Raw genomic sequence first — 17904 nt, 5'->3', positions numbered from 1 at the left:
AAAGTTATTTTTTCTTGTTGGGGAAAAAATTATTTTTGACATTTGTTATAAATGTTACTAATTAAATGTTGTTATATTCCTAATAATATGACATTTAAATAAAATGCCAAAATATTTTTGACATGTTTCAATAAATGCCGATATTCTTATCACATTTTCTAACAAATGTCACTAAATTAAATTTTTTCTGACATTTATTATAAGTGTCACTAATTAAATGTGACCGTATCATATATTTCTTGTAGAGCATTCAGCTTTCCCATTTTCTTGTTCGGATGTTTTGATTTTATATATTAATTTGGCGCTCTAAAACTAGTAAGTGAGTTGAGGGGTGAGGGAGGAAGAAGACGACCATGGTGGATTAAGAAGTAGATCGACTTTGGGGGGGGGGGGGGGGTCTGGGGAAGAAAGTGACGGGAGCCGGGAGGGAAGAACACTTTCACAAATGTTTTTTTTTCCTTTTTGTTTTCTCAAAAAAAAAAAATTAGATTAATTAATCAAACGTCACGTGGCATTTTTAATTGAATATTTTGCTTGTTCACGGTGCGTGATGTGTTCAAATAAAAATTGGTACTAACTTTGAGGGAATATTTATACTTGGCCTTAAATGAAAATAATACAACTTTCGAAACTCATTTTAATATAACAGTTGAACATCTTCTTGCATCCACATTCAGCTTCCTCATTTTCTTGTTCGGAGGTTTTATTTTTATATATTAATTTGGTGCTCTAAAAATTAGTATGTATATGTTGAGGGGTGAGGGAGGTAGAAGACGACCAGGGTGGGTTAAGAAGTAGATCGCCCTGAGGTGGGGATGGGGGAAGGGGGTTGGCGAGGAAAGTGAAGGGAGGGGCTAAGAATACTTTCACAAATGTGTTTTTTTTTTTTTCTGTTGTTTTCTCAAAAGAATAATTGGATTAATTAATCAAAAGTCACGTAACATTTTTTAATTGAATGTTTTGCCAGATTATCATGGGTAAAGTAAACTTTAATTAATGTTGTAGTTTTGCACTAGAAGTTTAAATGAAAATTGGTGCAAACTTTGAGGCGATATTTACGTAGTTAACCCTAAATGAAAATAATCAACTTTCAGAACTCTTAACACACCTTAACAATAAAATATGGGGATTGGGATGACGAATATAATAGAATATAACGATACATTTGCTTATACTCCTTATAAGGGGATTTAATTAAATTAAGTAACTACAACCCCATTCATTACATTCGAAAATTTAACAGCAAAGCATTTATTTGATATTCTCTATGGAAAACTGTAATGATACATTTTCTATAGATAGATGCATTATAAATAAGTAAAAACATAGAGCACAACAGGAAAGAAAGTACACTGGTGAGGGTGATAAGTAAATAAGAAGAAAAGATAAGTTTAAAACATGTTTGATGCCACCAAATTACTCTGGCGAAGGTGGATAAGGAGTTGCAATCAAGTAAAAGTCACTCTTTCTAATAACAGCTAATCCAGCCGATTCAGCTAAGTCCAAGTCACTTGGATTGATTCCTGTTGGAAGATTCCAATCAAAGTGGTACAATAGTTGAGCCAGTGGTAAATAAACATTAGCTAAACCAAATGATATTCCAGGGCAAATCCTTCTTCCACTACCAAAGGGAAGAAATTCAAAATTATTACCAGTAAAATCCATAGTGCTATGCTGAAATCTCTCGGGCTTAAAGCTTTCTGCATCAACCCAATATTTTGGATCTCTTCCCATCGCCCAAACATTAACCATGATTGTTGTTTTTAAAGGAATGGTGTAGCCATTTATATTTGTTTCTTCCCTACATTCTCTTGGAATCAACAGTGGAAGTGGAGGATGGAGTCTAAAAGTTTCTTTAATAACTAACTTTAGGTATTTCAATTCCTCTACATCATTTTCATCGAAATTTCTTTACCTTTAATGTTGGATTCTTCATCATTTCTACCATGGCCCAAGTAACTATTGATGATGAAGTTTCTGTTCCAGCAGCAAACATGTCCTGCATGATGAAGTTTCAATGTTTGTACTTTAGCTAGAATTTGATATTTTGCAATTAGTTCAAATACACGAATTTTAAATTGGAACAAATTTTGATTTCAATGTTTTGTTTGGGTAATCTTGATTATAAGATAAATTTATGTTGAATTTAATTTTTTATTAGATTTTGTTAGAATAATTGTTTTGATTGATATATAATTTGGATTTCAGATACTTCAAGAAATTATCAAGCATAAAATATTCATTTATATCTTTAAATATTTAATTTTTATCAAATAATGATTTTATTGTTTAAATTGACATTTTCTCACACATTGCAAGAATATGCATGGCAAAACAAGCTGACACGTGCTTTTAAGTTAGACATGGAAATTTTCTTTTTACTTGCTTGAATGGCCTTTCATTCATTATTGTTTTTCCAATTTTCACTGTAGCTCATCAATCTTATGGTAGTTATCCTTATATGGTAGTTAACTATCAAGTGCCAATTATGTGCTCCTATTAAATTATCTCCAACTGGCTTTGCTTTTCCACATATCTTCTTGGCAGACGATATTATCCTTACTTCAAAAGTAAATTCCAAAAGTTATCACGCAATTATTGATATGCTAAATTACTTTAATAGTAGCTTGGATAAAAAAATAAACTTTTTAAAATAAAAAATTATCACAACCCAAAATTTCTCCTTAAGAATCGTGATGGCACCTAGTCTCTAAGACTAGGTAAGCCTAACACTTACTGAATTAATAACAGATTTTAATCAATTAACTATTAAACATGAACGAGAAATTTCTATACAAAGCCAATAATCCAAAGTAGATATACAACATCCCAAAACCAGTAGTACAAGTCATAAACTCTACTGAGTTTACTAGAAAATCTGTAAGTACAACTGTTCTGGAATAGAAATAAACAGTATAAAGTAAAACTTCATAAGGTGACTCCGAGGACTGCGAACGCAATAGTAGGTATACCTTGAAGTCTCCACAACAATAGTCGATCAGCTATGTAATGACCAACACGCTCCGAGGTATCTGGATTTGCACAAGAATGTCAAGCAAGTGTAGCATGAGTACACCACGACGGTACCCAGTAAGTATCAAGACTAACCTAGGTGGAGTAGTGACGAGGAACAGTCACGATACCTACTAGACATAATAACCTGTATGGGTATGAATATAAAGCGAAACATGGTATGAATAACAATACAAGTAATAATGATGTAAAGGAAGTAGAAACAATTGAAGTCCAGTGAAACCAAGTAAGGAAAATAAGTAACAACCCAATAATCAACCGCTCTCACACAAGGCTTATACAAGAATTTTTTCGAGGTACCACACTTCATAATTTAAATCATGGGTCCCAAATTACGAATCCTAATCACTAGGCATCTTGTACCCACAGTACCAATCACAACCCCATAACTCACGTGCCAGTACCATTAATACCTCATATATGGACAGACAACTCACGTGCTAACAGTAATAATATCTCATATCTGCACGGACAAGTCTCGTGCCAATAGTATCAATATCTCATATACGCACGGACAACTCACGTGCCAATAGTATAACTCATGCATAAAAGATATGTATACAATCATACATGTAAATGATCAACAAACATCAAGGTTTCACTTTTTTCAGATATTAGAGGACATGTTGCGTGCCTGTATTATGAATTTCGGAGGTTCATGAGATTAGTTTCTGCCACTCGTAGAGTTTGCCTACAACAACATCTATCAATCCAGCATCCAGATGGCCTCTTATAATGCCTTATATGGGCGATGATGTCGTTTGCCGCTTGGTTGGTTTGAGCACAGAGATGCTAGATTGCTGGGCTCTAATTTGGTTCGTGATGCTATGGAGAAGGTTAAGGTGATTCAGGAGTGACTTCGTTCAGTTCAGTCTAAATAAAAAAGTTATGCAGACTAGAAGGGTTGAGATACAGATTTCATGGTGGGTGAGAAGGTTCTGCTCGGAGTTTCACCCATGAAGGGGGTGATGAGGTTTAAGAAGAAGGGCAAGTTGAACCCTCGGTATGTTGGACCTTTTGAGGTGCTTGTGAGAGTTGGAGAGGTGGCCTATGGACATACCTTTCCATCTAGTCTATCGGGAGTTCACTCAATGTTCCATGTTTCTATGCTCCAGAAGTACTATGGTGATCCTTTACATATTTTGTACTTCGGCACGGTGCAGTTGGATGGGGATTTGACTTATGATGTGGAGCTGGTGGCCATATTAGATCGGAAGGTTCGAAAGTTAGGATCAAATTATATAGCATCAGTGGAAGTGCAATGGAGAGGTCTGCCGGTCGAGGAGGCTACTTGGGAGATCAAGCAGGAAATGCGGACAAGATACCCTTGCTTTTTTTAGACTCCAAGTATGACTCTAGACTCGTTCGAGAATGAATATTTGTTTAAGAGGGGGCAAATGTAATGACCCACCGATCATTTTGTGTATTGTTGCTCAGTTCCCCTATTTATTGCCTCTTCTATGTTCATTTATTATTTTGTGACTTGCCGGGTGATTTGATTAGTTCCAGGATTTGTTTCAGAGTGAATTAGGACACTTAGTCCCAAGGTTGGAAGCTTAGGTTAAAAAAATTGACTGGAGTTTGAATTTTGTGTAGATGACTCCAGAATGGAGCTTTGATTTGGAGGTCCTTAGGTTGTTTTGGCGCTTTTTGGCAAAAATTAAAAAGTTAAAGGTTTGAAAGGTTGAGAGTTTTGACCGAAAATTTACTTTATTGATATCGGGTTTGGATTTTTGTTCCGGGAGTTGGAATAGGCCCATTGTGTTAATTGGGACTTGCATGCAAATTTTGAGGTCATTCGGGGTTTGACACGAATTTGTGAAGTTAGAAGTTCGTTAGTTTCATTAGACTTAAATTGATGCGCGATTTATGATATTGATGTGATTTGAGGTTTCAAGCAAGTTTGTATCGTGTTCTAGGATTTTTGGTATATTTGGATGGGGTCCCGGGGGCCTCGGGGCTGTTTTAGATGGTTGAGGGATCATGTTTATCCTTAGGGGAATGGTTGAAGGATGATGGTTTGGTATAATCACATCTGCGAGGATTTGGCCATTGGTGCGAGACCCCAGAAGCGGCCTGGTGATCGCAGGAGAAAACTTGGCTTGAGCTTGGGAGAAGCGCAGGTGCGGGGGTCTTTCCGCATCTGCGAGTGCGTAGAATGTGAGGAGGCCTGGGTGTCCGCAGCTACGGAAGTGGATTGCTGAAGCAGTCCCGCAGGCATGCAAAGGGGACCGCATGTGCTCTTGGTCGGAAGCTTAAGTGGTTTCTTCTGCAGAAGCAAAATTCTTGCCGCAAAAAAGGTGTCGCAGGTACAACACAAAAGATACCGTAGATGCGAGAATCACTAGGAAAAATTATTAAAATGTTGGTTTGGCCATTTTCTCATAGTTGGAATTTTAGAGCTCGATTGGAGGCGATGTTTGGGAGGTTTTTTGCTACTATTAAAGTTCGATCAATTTTAATTAAAGATATTGATTACCCATTGATTATTATTACACCTAGTTTATGAGGTAAAGTTTGAGGATTTTGGAATATGTTATTGGAGAGTGAGATGTGAGGATTTGAAAGTCGATTTTTGGTTAGAATGGGATGAAATTGGTATGATTGGACTCGTAATTGGATGAGTGTTAGAAATTTATGAATTTAGTCGGGTTCTGGGGTGCGGTCCTAGGGTTGACTTTCTGATTTTGATTAAAGATCTTAGATTTATTGTGTGGGACTTTTTCCTATGGTTATTATCAATGATATTAAGTTGCTTTGGCTAGATTTGAGTCGATTGGAGGCTGATTCGCATGGCGAGGGCTTTTTGGAGTATTGGTTTGCGCGCTTTGAGGTAAGTAACATATCTAAACTTGAAATTGAGGGTATTTAACCCTGGGAACTGCATTATATGAAAGATATTGGGGTGACGTACGCGCTAGGCGACAGGTATGTGCATGAGTATCGATGTGTTCTTTGTTTGGCGAGGCTTTTAGACTATTACTGGACTTGTTTTGTTATCATACCTTGTTATCCCCGTGTTTTCCCTACTTGTTCAATTATTTGGACTACGATTCATGTTAGACGTTATGTCTAGGATATGTGCTATTTGTTGTGACTCGATAGGGCTATTCTTGCTGTTTTGAGCTATTTGCCTTAATTGTACACATGCTCTCAGTCATAATGTTATATCCGTGTATGCTATCTTTGTCTCAGTACTTCCTTATTTGATTCCTCACATGTTGTTGATGCCTCTCATGTGTAACATAGTTGAACTAAGTATTGTGATATGTGATTATCTGAGAATTGCATAGTTAATGACCGAGTTTGGGCCTTAGGGCCGATTTGATATTAATTTTGAGGTGATGCGTACGTTAGGCTCATATTAGGTTAAGTGTTATTGATTTGGGCGATGCGTACACCAGGCCTCACTATTGAGCTATATGATTATGATTAGAGCTTGGCTAAGATCCGCCCCTTCGGAGTCTGATATACCAGCAATGGGCTCAGGCACAATATTTTATATACATGCTTTGATGATAGGCAATTATGCCAGGCACCCTTGCAGTGCTAAGTGTTATTATTTTGATGGATCGAATGTGATATTGTTATTTTGACATTTATACTTAACATGTGGGCATAGATATGTACTTTCCTCATGCTAGTTGATAAATGAAATATTTTATCCGTGTAGGACTTTAACTTTTATACTTGAAAGCATGTCTAAATTCCTGTATTGTGATCAAGATGAGCAGAGTATCATTGAGTTAATTGCTTATATTTTTCCTTTATAACCTGAGTTGTTATCAATTGTTAAATGTTGACCTCTGACGGTTTCTTCTGAGTTCATCACTGCTTGCAACCCAAGGTTAGACTTGTTACTTATTGAGTATATGAGTTCGGTTGTACTCATACTACACTATACACTTTGTGTGCAGATCCAGGTACCTCTGGATTGAGTGAGTTCCATACTTGAGTTATTGACAACTTTAGGGAGACTAAGAGGTAGCTGTTATGTCGTCTGTAGTCCTTGAAGTTTTCTTTTTGTTATTTTTATTTGTACTGTTCTATTGTTCAGACAGTTGTATTAGAGGTTTTGATATGTATTTTAATACTCACTAGTGCTCATGTACTTGTCTACACTAGATATTTGGGATGGTTGTAGCAGTATTTTAGTTATTTTCATAAGATATTTTATTATTTTTACGTTGTTAAGTTATTAAGTTATGTCTTTATCAAATTCATTGTTATGGGTACTTAGCAAGCGGTGTTAGGCGCCACTGTAGCTCCGATGGGAGTTGGGTCGAAGCACTAAAAGCACAGGAATATCAAGCTCAGAAAATAAAGTTAAAAGCAAGGACGAAACAAGGGATCAAACTCACAAACCAACATTCCACCCCCAAATTACAATTTTTCTTTGAATGCAGGAATAACAGATACAACATTATCAAAAGTATCCGCAAAGGATATACGACGTGACCACTATCTTCACATAAATAGATGAAACCAAGCCTAAATGGGTCGAGCTAAGAATTGCTTTCTTTTCTCTCATATATTTAAGGCTAAGTTATGCCTCCATTATTGCATAAGGCTAAGCATTGTCTTTTTTTTTTTGCTTTGAGCTAAGCATTTCCCTTATTACTTGCATGAGGCTAAGCTTTGCCTCCATTATTGTATAAGGCTAAGCATTGCCTTTCTTTGAATAGGGCTAAGCACTTCCCTCATCCACTGCATAGGGATAAGCACTGCCCTCATTACTTGCATGAGGCTAAGATCTGCCTCCATCATTGCATAAGGCTAAGCACTACCCTCAATCTTTGCATAGGGCTAAGCACTGCCCTCGTTCTTTACATAGGGCTAAGCACTACCCTCATTACTTGCATGAGGCTAAGCTCTGCCTCCATCAATGCATAAGTCTAAGCATTTCCTTTCTCTGCATAGGGCTAAGCATTGCCCTCATCATTTGCATATGGAGAAGCACTGCCCTCATTACTTGCATGAGGCTATGCTCTACCTCCATTATTGCATAAGGCTAAGCATGTCCTTCATTTGCATAGGGATAAGCATTGTCATCATCATCATCATCTGTGTTTGGGTCAAGCACGACCCTTCTACCTGCATAGGGCTAGGCATTGCCCTTATTCCTTTGCATAGGTCTAAGCACTTCCCTCATTACTTGCATGAGGCTAAACTCTGTCTTCATTATTGCATAAGTCTAAGCATTGCCTATATTTGCATAGGGCTAATCACTCCCCTAATCCTTTGCATATGGCTAAGCACGGGCTCCACCATTGCATAAGGCTCAATATTGCTTTCCATTTACATAGGGCTAAGTATTGCCCTCATCATCTGTGTTAGGGTCAAGCACGGCCCTTCTACTTGAATAGAGCTAAGAATTGCCCTTATTTATCTTCATAGGGTTAAGCACCGTCTCCATCATTTGAATAGGGCTAAGCACTGCCGTCATACTTACATAAGGCTAAGCTCTACCTCCACCTCATACAATGCTAATCAGTGGTTTTCATCATTCCCGCATAAAGCTAAAACCCTATCTTTGTCATCTGCATATGGCTAAGCACTGCCTATTTTCTTTGTCGAATAGACAAATACCACCACACCCTTGCATTTTATGGGCTGAAATATCGCCATATTATCCGAATGCGTCATAGTCCAAAGGCATCATCTTCATAGTCTAAGGATAATATTCAATGGCTTAAGGATCTCAAAGACACACATCATTATTCAAAGGCTTCATAGTCCAAAGGCACTATCCCATGGCTGGAGGACACCATTTCAATGACTGCGAATCCCTTTATTATACATTTCATTACCCAGGACGTAATGGTCTAAGGACATCATTCTCATCGCCCGAATATAAATTTCATGGCCTGAAGGGAATATACATCATGTTTAAATTTTTGTACTAGCAGCAATGACATTATAACTATTATATATGTTTTTGTATTCGTTGTTTTAAGTTTTGCAGGTAAGTCAGATGGTAACCGTTCTTAAAACATGATCAATGCTCGCTCCAGTTTTTGTTCAGACATTCACATTCCTTTAACATCTCGAAGAAACAGCTAGTCAATAATCGAGCATTTCCTTTTCATAACCATCCCCAATTACATCACCTAATGCATATGTGACAATCAATTTCGTATTATTGTCATCTATACTCTCCATTATTTATATTGACTATTCACGATGCCGTCCTATCTAGAAAAAAAAATATTCTTTAAGACATGCAATATTTCTATAATAACTCCATCGGCCTCATTCGCCTTTGGATCTAGAACTACACATAGCCTGATTCCCGTAAAATTAGAAATATGTAAGCAGCTCAAGAACCATGGCCCGACCCCCATATTTTGAACATCTTATATCCTCATATCCCATTCTCATTTATTCAGAAAAAAATGATTATCAGCTCGATTTCTTACCCGATAATTCTTTCATCATTCCTGGGTAAAGAGGGGCAGCTATTCTACTTAGCCTTTGTGAACTAGCATATTCTATCATATATTTTTATATATTATTTAAAATAATATTTAGATAATATTTCCATGAACTACTATTCCATGACATATTTTAAATATTAATAACACTTTTTATCAATTATTATCGTGGAAATTTTATACAAATAATTTCATTCATATTATAAGAATTTTTCTTTGATTCTAGTATTTTTAATTGATAAATATTTATTTATTATTCCTTTAAAACTATTTCCAAGTGATTGGTTTTCCAACTAGTTATTTATATTTTTATGCATATTTTATAGTATTTTTACATCATTTCATACAATTATATTTGTATTTTATATCATTTGCATATTATTTTACAATATTTTACAATTATACTTATTATGATATTTAGGTCAAAATAGCATTTTTATATTTTTACAGTTATAGTTCACAATTTGTTTAAAGTGTTAATTCTATAATTAGCATTTTTATTATTTTGTTATCCATTTTGTAATTTAGTTTATTAATTTTTCGTGTGTTTTAAATTATGGCCCAATATAAGGTTGAAATTCGGACCAAATATGGTCCAAAATAACTGAGCCCACCCCATTTGTCCATCTCGGGCCCGGACCAAATGACCTCATACATGCGTCCACGACCCATTATCCGCCCCACCTCTCTCTTTAAAATATTTGTCGTTGATCTTAAGAGATCAACAACCCACGACAGTTTCCCCCTTCTCCTTATATCCCCTTACCCAAACCCTAATCCCCATTTCACACTCCAACCGCCCCAAATCCGCTCATCTCTAAACCTTATCTCTCTCAAAACCTAGCTGACATGGTACCTTTCTATTCCTTTCCTGGATTGAGGTCGATATGTGGTTCTCCTATGGTGCTCTACCTTTCTTAGCTCCTCAATTCTTTGGTGCTTGCCTATTTATGGCAAGCTCTCATACGAAAACCTAATGATACTTGCCTGAATATGGCAAATATCAAATGTGAAAATTCAGCACGATTTTGGATCTTTGATTCTACATGGAATCATGGCTTGGCACATTTAGGAGTAAATACTTACTCCTCTGGTAGCTCGGATTGTTGATTAACCTTATGCGTATGGTGTTTGACCTAATTCGATTCAAAATTTGTTTACATTTGATTTTTCCTTTATTTTGTGATTTAATTGGTATTTTTTCTTTTTGATTTATGTGAATCAAACACAATATAAATCCGTCCCCGATTTTTCCTTTAGACAAACATGAGTCATCATCTCTCTTACTCGAATTGATTCTATTTTTGTTCCGATTCTCTTAATACTACCATTGTTAATCATGTTCTTGGCCGTTGGAAGCCCAAGCCACTTTGGGTACCATTCAAAAGCCTCATCCACTACAAGCACTGCTTAAAGCCCATTGAGGATTATGTGAACTCTGAAACACTGGGGATCTTGAGGTTGTCATTGTTCTCCTTCAATTGTTGCTACTGAATTACTACTGAAACTCTGATTTCCTCATTATTTTTGCTCGTTTCTCTTTGCGACTGGTTAGTCCTCTTGAATCATACAATTTGATTGTTACATGAATATGTTAGATTATCTCTTCGCCTGTTCTTGTTTATGTGCATTATGTATGCCGCTGTTGTCCAAACTCTTTTATCAAAATAGAAAAGCATGGCTTGGGTTTCCCTGAAATTTGTTAATTAATTACAGTATTGTGTTATGTACTTTGCTGCAATTTCATTGTCAGTGTATTGAGGATCTGTGTCTGCTAATGCTAAGTTTGCTTAAGCTTAATACATCTAATGTGATCTCTGTGTGGTTGAGCCCATTGCGTGCACCAGGATATTTTTTATTCTCGAGGTAGTATTTAGGCTATGATATGCCTTGGATTGTACCCTTGTTATGATCTATTTGAGCCATGTTTGAGGTTATATAGAGGTTAATCTCCTAATTGAATGTTGTAATTAATACTTTTGTGATGTATTTTCCTAATTTGAGCTGTGATAGCACACTTGCATAAGTATACACCTTAGCGTGTCACTTATACAAGTCCAGGAGTATGCAATTTGATGTTCATTGGTCATGTACATGTATTCTTGTACATCTGATTTATGTGTGAAATGGATGGGATTGGTAGCACGCAACCACGCAGTGTGGGTTGTGATATTGAGCTTGTGACCACATCGAGCGGATTGTGATATTGAGCATGTGAACATGCCAGGTGGATTAACATATGACCATGTCTAGCGAATTATGATATTAAGCTTGTGACCACACATGGCGAATTGTGATATTGGCACGTGAGATATTCGTGCAGATACGAGATATTGTTATTATTGTCACATAAGTTATCCATGCAGCACGTGAGTTATCTCTACAATGATATTATTAGCAGGTGAGTTGTTTGTGCGGCGTGTGGATATGGATCCATCCCCCTAAGTTCACCCTCTCATGTTCTGTAACGACACGACCGGTCATTTTGAGCATTTACGCACCTTTCAACTATTTGAATCCTTGAATAACTTCCTACGAGGTATTATGACTTGTGTGAATTGTCGGTTTTAGTTTTAAGGTATTTCAGAGTTAGCTTGGAAGAATGAATTTTCATATTGGAAGCTTAAGTTAAAATAGTTGACCGGATATGGACTTATGTGTAAACGACCTCGAATCTTAATTTTTATAATTTCAATAGCTTCATATGGTGATCTTGGACTTAGGAGCATGTCCGAAATTATTTTTGGAGGCCCGTAGTGGAATTTGGCTTGAAATGGCAAAATTTGAATTTTAGGAAGTTTGACCGAGGGTTGACTTTTTTATATCGGGGTCGAAATATGATTCTGGACATTGGAATAGCTTTGTTATGTCATTTATGACTTGTATGCAAAATTTGAAGTCATTCCGGATTGATTTGATATGTTTCGGCACAAAATATAGAATTTGAAAGTTCAAAGTTTATAGATTTTGATTTGAGGTGCGATTCATCGTTTTGATGTTGTTTGATATGATTTGAGGCCTCGAGTAGGTCCGTGTTATGTTATGGAACTTGTTGGTATGTTCAGACGGGGTTCCGAGGGCTTCGGGTGAGTTTTAGATACTTAACAGATCGTTGCACCCAGTGCAGCATCTTTGGAATATGTCGACAAGGAATTCCACATGTGGGTTATCTCTTGTGAGTAGTTAGCGGTGGTGTGATGTTGATGAAGCTTCTACGAGGAATATTACTTGATACCCGGTAAGAGGTCGAGTGTGTGACTGTGGCTGGTGATTCAGAATGTTCATGAAAAACTTAACAAAAGACTTCGAGAAGTTTGACGGGTTAACGGTGCAAGATCATGGTAATTGAGAAGGAGAAATCCGTGCGGGTTCTAAGTTTATATAATTGCAGCTTAAAGCTATGTGGGGGAGCCTGCTATTGACAATTTGATTTCATGGTTATGTGTTAAATTTTAGTTTTGGTCTGAGGCATACTTGTAACTTTAATTATGACTCACAGAGGAGGAGATCGAGGATGACTCGGGTAAGTAAATTCCTGGATACGAGTTACATTGCACTTTATGAAACCATGAAAATTATGGAATGATCAAGTTGTTATTTTGAAAGATGTGATAGCCATGCGAATGCTGGAGTTATGATCAATTACGATGGTTCATGTGTACTTATTTGATTGCTCCCATATGTTATGCTTGAATTAAAGGCCTGGGACCATGCCAGGTAGATTATGTTATTGGCATGTGAGTTGTCTGTGCGGTTTCAGATATTGATACCATAGCACATGAGTTGTCCGTGCGAGTGATGTTAATGTGAGCTCTAGAAGAGCTGGTTACTGTTATTAAATTTGTGTGTCTTGGTTTTACTATATATAATGAGCTTATAGCATTACATTTGAGGCGGTGCTTGTTGAACTTACAATACGGTTCTCTTCTTTGAGATATTTTCCATTTTTGGGTGCACAGATTGCACAGTTTTTAGCTTGAGATATATTGGTGTGGCGTATATCTGGAATACTTATGTTTGATAATATAAGGTCATCGGACCTAGAATGTGTAATATGAGGTTTGATTTCCGTATATTCATGAGTATTATATTGAAACAACTTAGAAAGTGATTATAGTTCTGGTTGGGGTGAGAGAGCTCCGTGGTTAGTTGATCCGATGAGTGGTTATGAGTTTTTGATTGTTTCTTTCATCTTTGGCAGTGTACGAAGGTTTTAGAATGAGGTTCTGTTGAATGCGGAGTTTTAATACTTGTACTTGGTTGGGTTGGAGTAATTACTATGATTGTGATCATGAATTGTGCTGCGAGCGTGTGAGTTGTGTAGTATGTAATGTGATTATATATGGGTTTATGGCTATAGCTTGATACAACCTGTTCAGACTTATACGGTGTGTAAGATTTAGATCTTGAAAAGAATTCTGGGTGTTAGAAATTGGGCTCCATGTTTTGGGCTAAGGTTAAATTAATGATTTTCAGTTGTGTTATGTTGTCAGGCCTATATAGAATAGGGTGACGTGGGATCACCCCCGGGTATATGCGTGGTAGATGGAATAGTGATGTGATGGCTTGGAAACAACTCTTGGCACGTTCGAGGACGAACATATGTTTAAGTGGGGGAGATCGTAACGACCCGATCGGTCTTTTTGAGCATTTACACTTCTTTCAACTATTTGAAGTCTTGAATAACTTCCTACGACGTATTATGACTTGTTTGAATTATCAGTTTTGGTTTTAAGGTATTTCGGAGTTAGCTTGGAAGAATAAATTTTCATGTTGGAAGCTTAAGTTGAAATAGTTGACCGGATGTGGACTTATGTGTAAACAACCTCGAATCTGAATTTTGGTGATTCCAATAGCTCCGTATGATGATCTTGGACCTAGGAGCATGTCCGGAAACATTTTTGAAGGTCCGTAGTGAAATTTGACTTGAAATGGCGAAAGTTGAATTTTGGGAAGTTTGACTGGGGGGGGGGGGGGAGGGGGGTTGGCTTTTCGATATCGGGGTCAAAATCTGATTCTGGAAATTGGAATAGCTTCGTTATGTCATTTATGACTTGTATGCAAAATTTAAAGTAATTCCGGATTGATTTGATATGTTTCGGCACAAGATATAGAATTTGTAAGTTCAAAGTTCATAGATTTTGATTTGAGGTGCGATTCATCATTTTGATGTTGTTTGATATGATTTGAGGCCTCGAGTAGGTCCGTATTATGTTATGGAACTTGTTGGTATGTTCGGACGGGGTCCCGAGGGCTTTGGGTGAGTTTCGGATGCTTAACGGATCACATTTGGATTTGGAGGAGGAGCTGAAGCAGTTGAGCATCTGGTGTGATCGCACCTGCGCGAAAATGGGCCGCAGGTGCGAGCTCGCGGATGTGAGGAATTAGTTGTGGAAGTGGAAAATACATGGGCTGTCCAGGCACAGCAGGTGCAAAATATTTTGCCGCGGGTGCGAAGCCGCAGGTGCTAAGAAATCCATCGCAGGTGCAAAGCCGCAGGCGCGAGAGTTATGTCGCGGGTGCGAAGACCATAGGTGCGAAAACAATCATTGCGGGCGCGAAAATCCTAGGCAAAATGTTTAAAACAGAGGGGTTCCGAGTTTTGCCATTTTTGGGCATTCAAGCACGGTTTTTGGGGTGATTTTGAGAGAGAATTCAAGTGAAATTTGAGGTAAGTCCCTTGTGATCATTTCTACTCCATAATATTAAATTATCATCGAATAATCCGAATGGTCATTTGAAGATTTGGAGGTCGAGTGGAGGTCGGACTTTGGTAAAATTAGTATGGTTGAACTCGTTTTTGAATGGGAGTTAATATTTAGTAACTTTTGTCGGGTTCCGAGACATGTGCCCCACAGGCGATTTTTGAGTGTAATTTCAGATTTTGTGGAAAAATTAGTATTTTGATAAGGAATTAATTCCAATAAATTTTATTTCCTGAATCGAATTAATTGTGGATAGATTCGAGGCGTTTGGAGGCCAATCCACGAGGCAAAGGCATAGCGGAGTAAAGAATTTCACGGTTTGAGGTAAGTAGCAGTGTTAAATCTGGTCTTGAGGGTATGAAACCCCGAGAAACTCATATGATATTAGTATTTAGAGGTGATGCACATGTTGGGTGACGGATATGTGAGCGTGCACCGAGTGGGATTGAGACTTGGTCCGTCCCGGTAGACTGTAAAGTCAAATACACCTTTGCTATTACTAGTTCACTCTTGTTTTCGAGTTATTGACTATCTTACATGTTAGAAACCGTGCTTAGGTTATATGGAAACCATGTTGGGACCCACAGTGGTCGTGAACTTTTTGCATTGACTGTTAAATTGTTGTCTTGTACTCAGTCATCGTTTGCTTATGCACTTTGTCCCGGCTATCTCTCTCCCACAATTGGATTTGTACTTGTTATAATTTTTATTTAGGTTGTCGATGTGATATTGTAAAGCTGGAAAGGCTAGTGACTGATATAGGGTCTGAGTGCCGGGTTGAGAGCTGTTTGAGATATGTTGGATCGGGTTGTGCACTGCAGTAAATGTTGGATTGGGCTGCATGCTGCAACAAGCTTTCAAGCCATGATATTGGATCGGGCTGCACGCCGTAGCAGTACCTGGATCGGGCTGCACACTGCAGTAATATATGGATCGGGCTGTACGACGCAACAGTATTTGGTCGGGCTGCACGCCGCAACAATATAGAGCTTGGGCTGTAGGAGCTCCTCCGGAGTCTGTACGCACCCCCAGTGAGTGCAGGTACCTTGAGTGTGAGTATTGAGGTTGAGAGCCGAGCGATTGATCTATCGAGATAGATAAGTGACAGTAGCCCCTGTGAGATTGTGTATGACTTTTATTTATTGATGCATATTGTTGCTAGTCATTTTTGTTGTGATGTTTTGAAGGACTTATACTGTTTCATATGAGCTTAAACGTTTTGATTTTAAAGAACCGGTTTGAAAGCATGCCTAAATTCCTCTACTGAAATTTCTGAAAAGAACTGTATTATATGTTTCTCGGCTTTGTTTTCTTAGTTCCTTATTTATTTCTGTTACTTGCTGAGTTGGTTGTACTCATGCTACACCCTGCACTTCATGCGCAGATCCAGGTATGTTTGATCACGGAGGTCATTGAGTTCGGGCGCGATCGAGCACCGGAGACTATGAGGTAGCTACCAGCGTCCGCAGGACCTTGTCTCTCCTTCTATATTTCTTTCTGTCTTGTATTGATACTTAGATGCTAGTTGTATTAGTTTGGTTATTTAGATGCTCATGACTTAGTGACACTCCGATGTTTGGGGTTGGTTCCGCATTTTGATTTTTATATCGAGTCCAATAGTGATTTTTATGATATGAAAAAGTTTAAAACTACCTTTTATTGAACTACTAAAGTATTTTGGGAAAGTCAGCTTGCCTAGTACCATCGATAGGCGCCATCACGACAAGTTAGGTTTTTGGGTCGTGACATGTTCCTTCTTGATGGTGTACATGTGGATGGTGAGAAACCGGCAGGTTTCTGGTTGATGTAGATTTTGCAAAAAACTGATCAGTGGTTTGGTTTGGTGTTTGACATTTTTAGGAAAAGTTGGACAATATTTTATTTGGTTATTAAATTTGATCTTTACTTGCAATTTCCTTGATGTTTACTTGATTTATTTGCATATCTTATTATATGTTGGATTGTTGGATGAGGAGGGTACATTATGTTATTGTGTGCACCAAGGTTGTTTTTATCTGTGATTTATGACTTGATCATATTATTGTTCTGTACTTGCTGAAGTTATGAACTGTACAGGTGATTAGCGAGTATCATTTATAATTATTGGTTTTATTATCTCTATGAAGTTAGTCATAATACCTGCTGAGTATATGGGGTCAGTTGTGCTCACACTATACTTCTGCACCTTGCGTGCAGATTTTCTAGCTGAGATGTGGTGGATGGCGGGAGCTGGAATTGAAGATGTACCTGCTTTTCCGGATATAATTACCACTTTTCCATGGTAGTTTTAGATTTGTATTATATTATATTCCAAATAGATGATGTATTTATTTTCATACCAACTTTGTAAATCTAAGTCTTAGTGGCTCATGACTTGTATTATCAATCCTTGGGTTATTGTATGAAAATTCAGGTATTTAACTTATTGATTTCTTATTATTTCATTTGAATTGGCTTGACTGTGGTTTGTCTTACCTAGCGGGTTATGTTAGGTACCATCACGACTAGGTGGATTATTTTAGGTCGTGAAAGGTTGGTATCAAAGCTCCAGGTTCCTAGGTTGTACGAGTCATGAGCAAATGTCTAATAGAATATTGCCGATTGGTTTGATGACGTCCATACCTATCTTCAAGAATCTACAGGGCATCTAGGAAACTTCTCTTCTTTCTTTAGATATTGTGCCACCTTGTTTTATCTTGATGCTTGTATCTTTCATTTATCCCTAATCACTC

The 17904-nt window shown here is 37.5% G+C and overlaps 1 pseudogene; it reads right to left on the bottom strand.

Moving 5' to 3' along the window:
• Window positions 1-1350: 1350 nt before the first annotated feature.
• On the bottom strand, window positions 1351-2245 carry LOC142173229 (premnaspirodiene oxygenase-like; annotated as a pseudogene).
• Between the last annotated feature and the right edge of the window lie 15659 nt (window positions 2246-17904).

Source organism: Nicotiana tabacum, chromosome 19, assembly GCF_000715075.1.
Source record: "Nicotiana tabacum cultivar K326 chromosome 19, ASM71507v2, whole genome shotgun sequence".
Taxonomy (NCBI): Eukaryota; Viridiplantae; Streptophyta; class Magnoliopsida; order Solanales; family Solanaceae; genus Nicotiana; species Nicotiana tabacum.
Note: the sequence above shows the minus strand (reverse complement) of the source record. Positions and strands in the feature narration are given on the sequence as shown.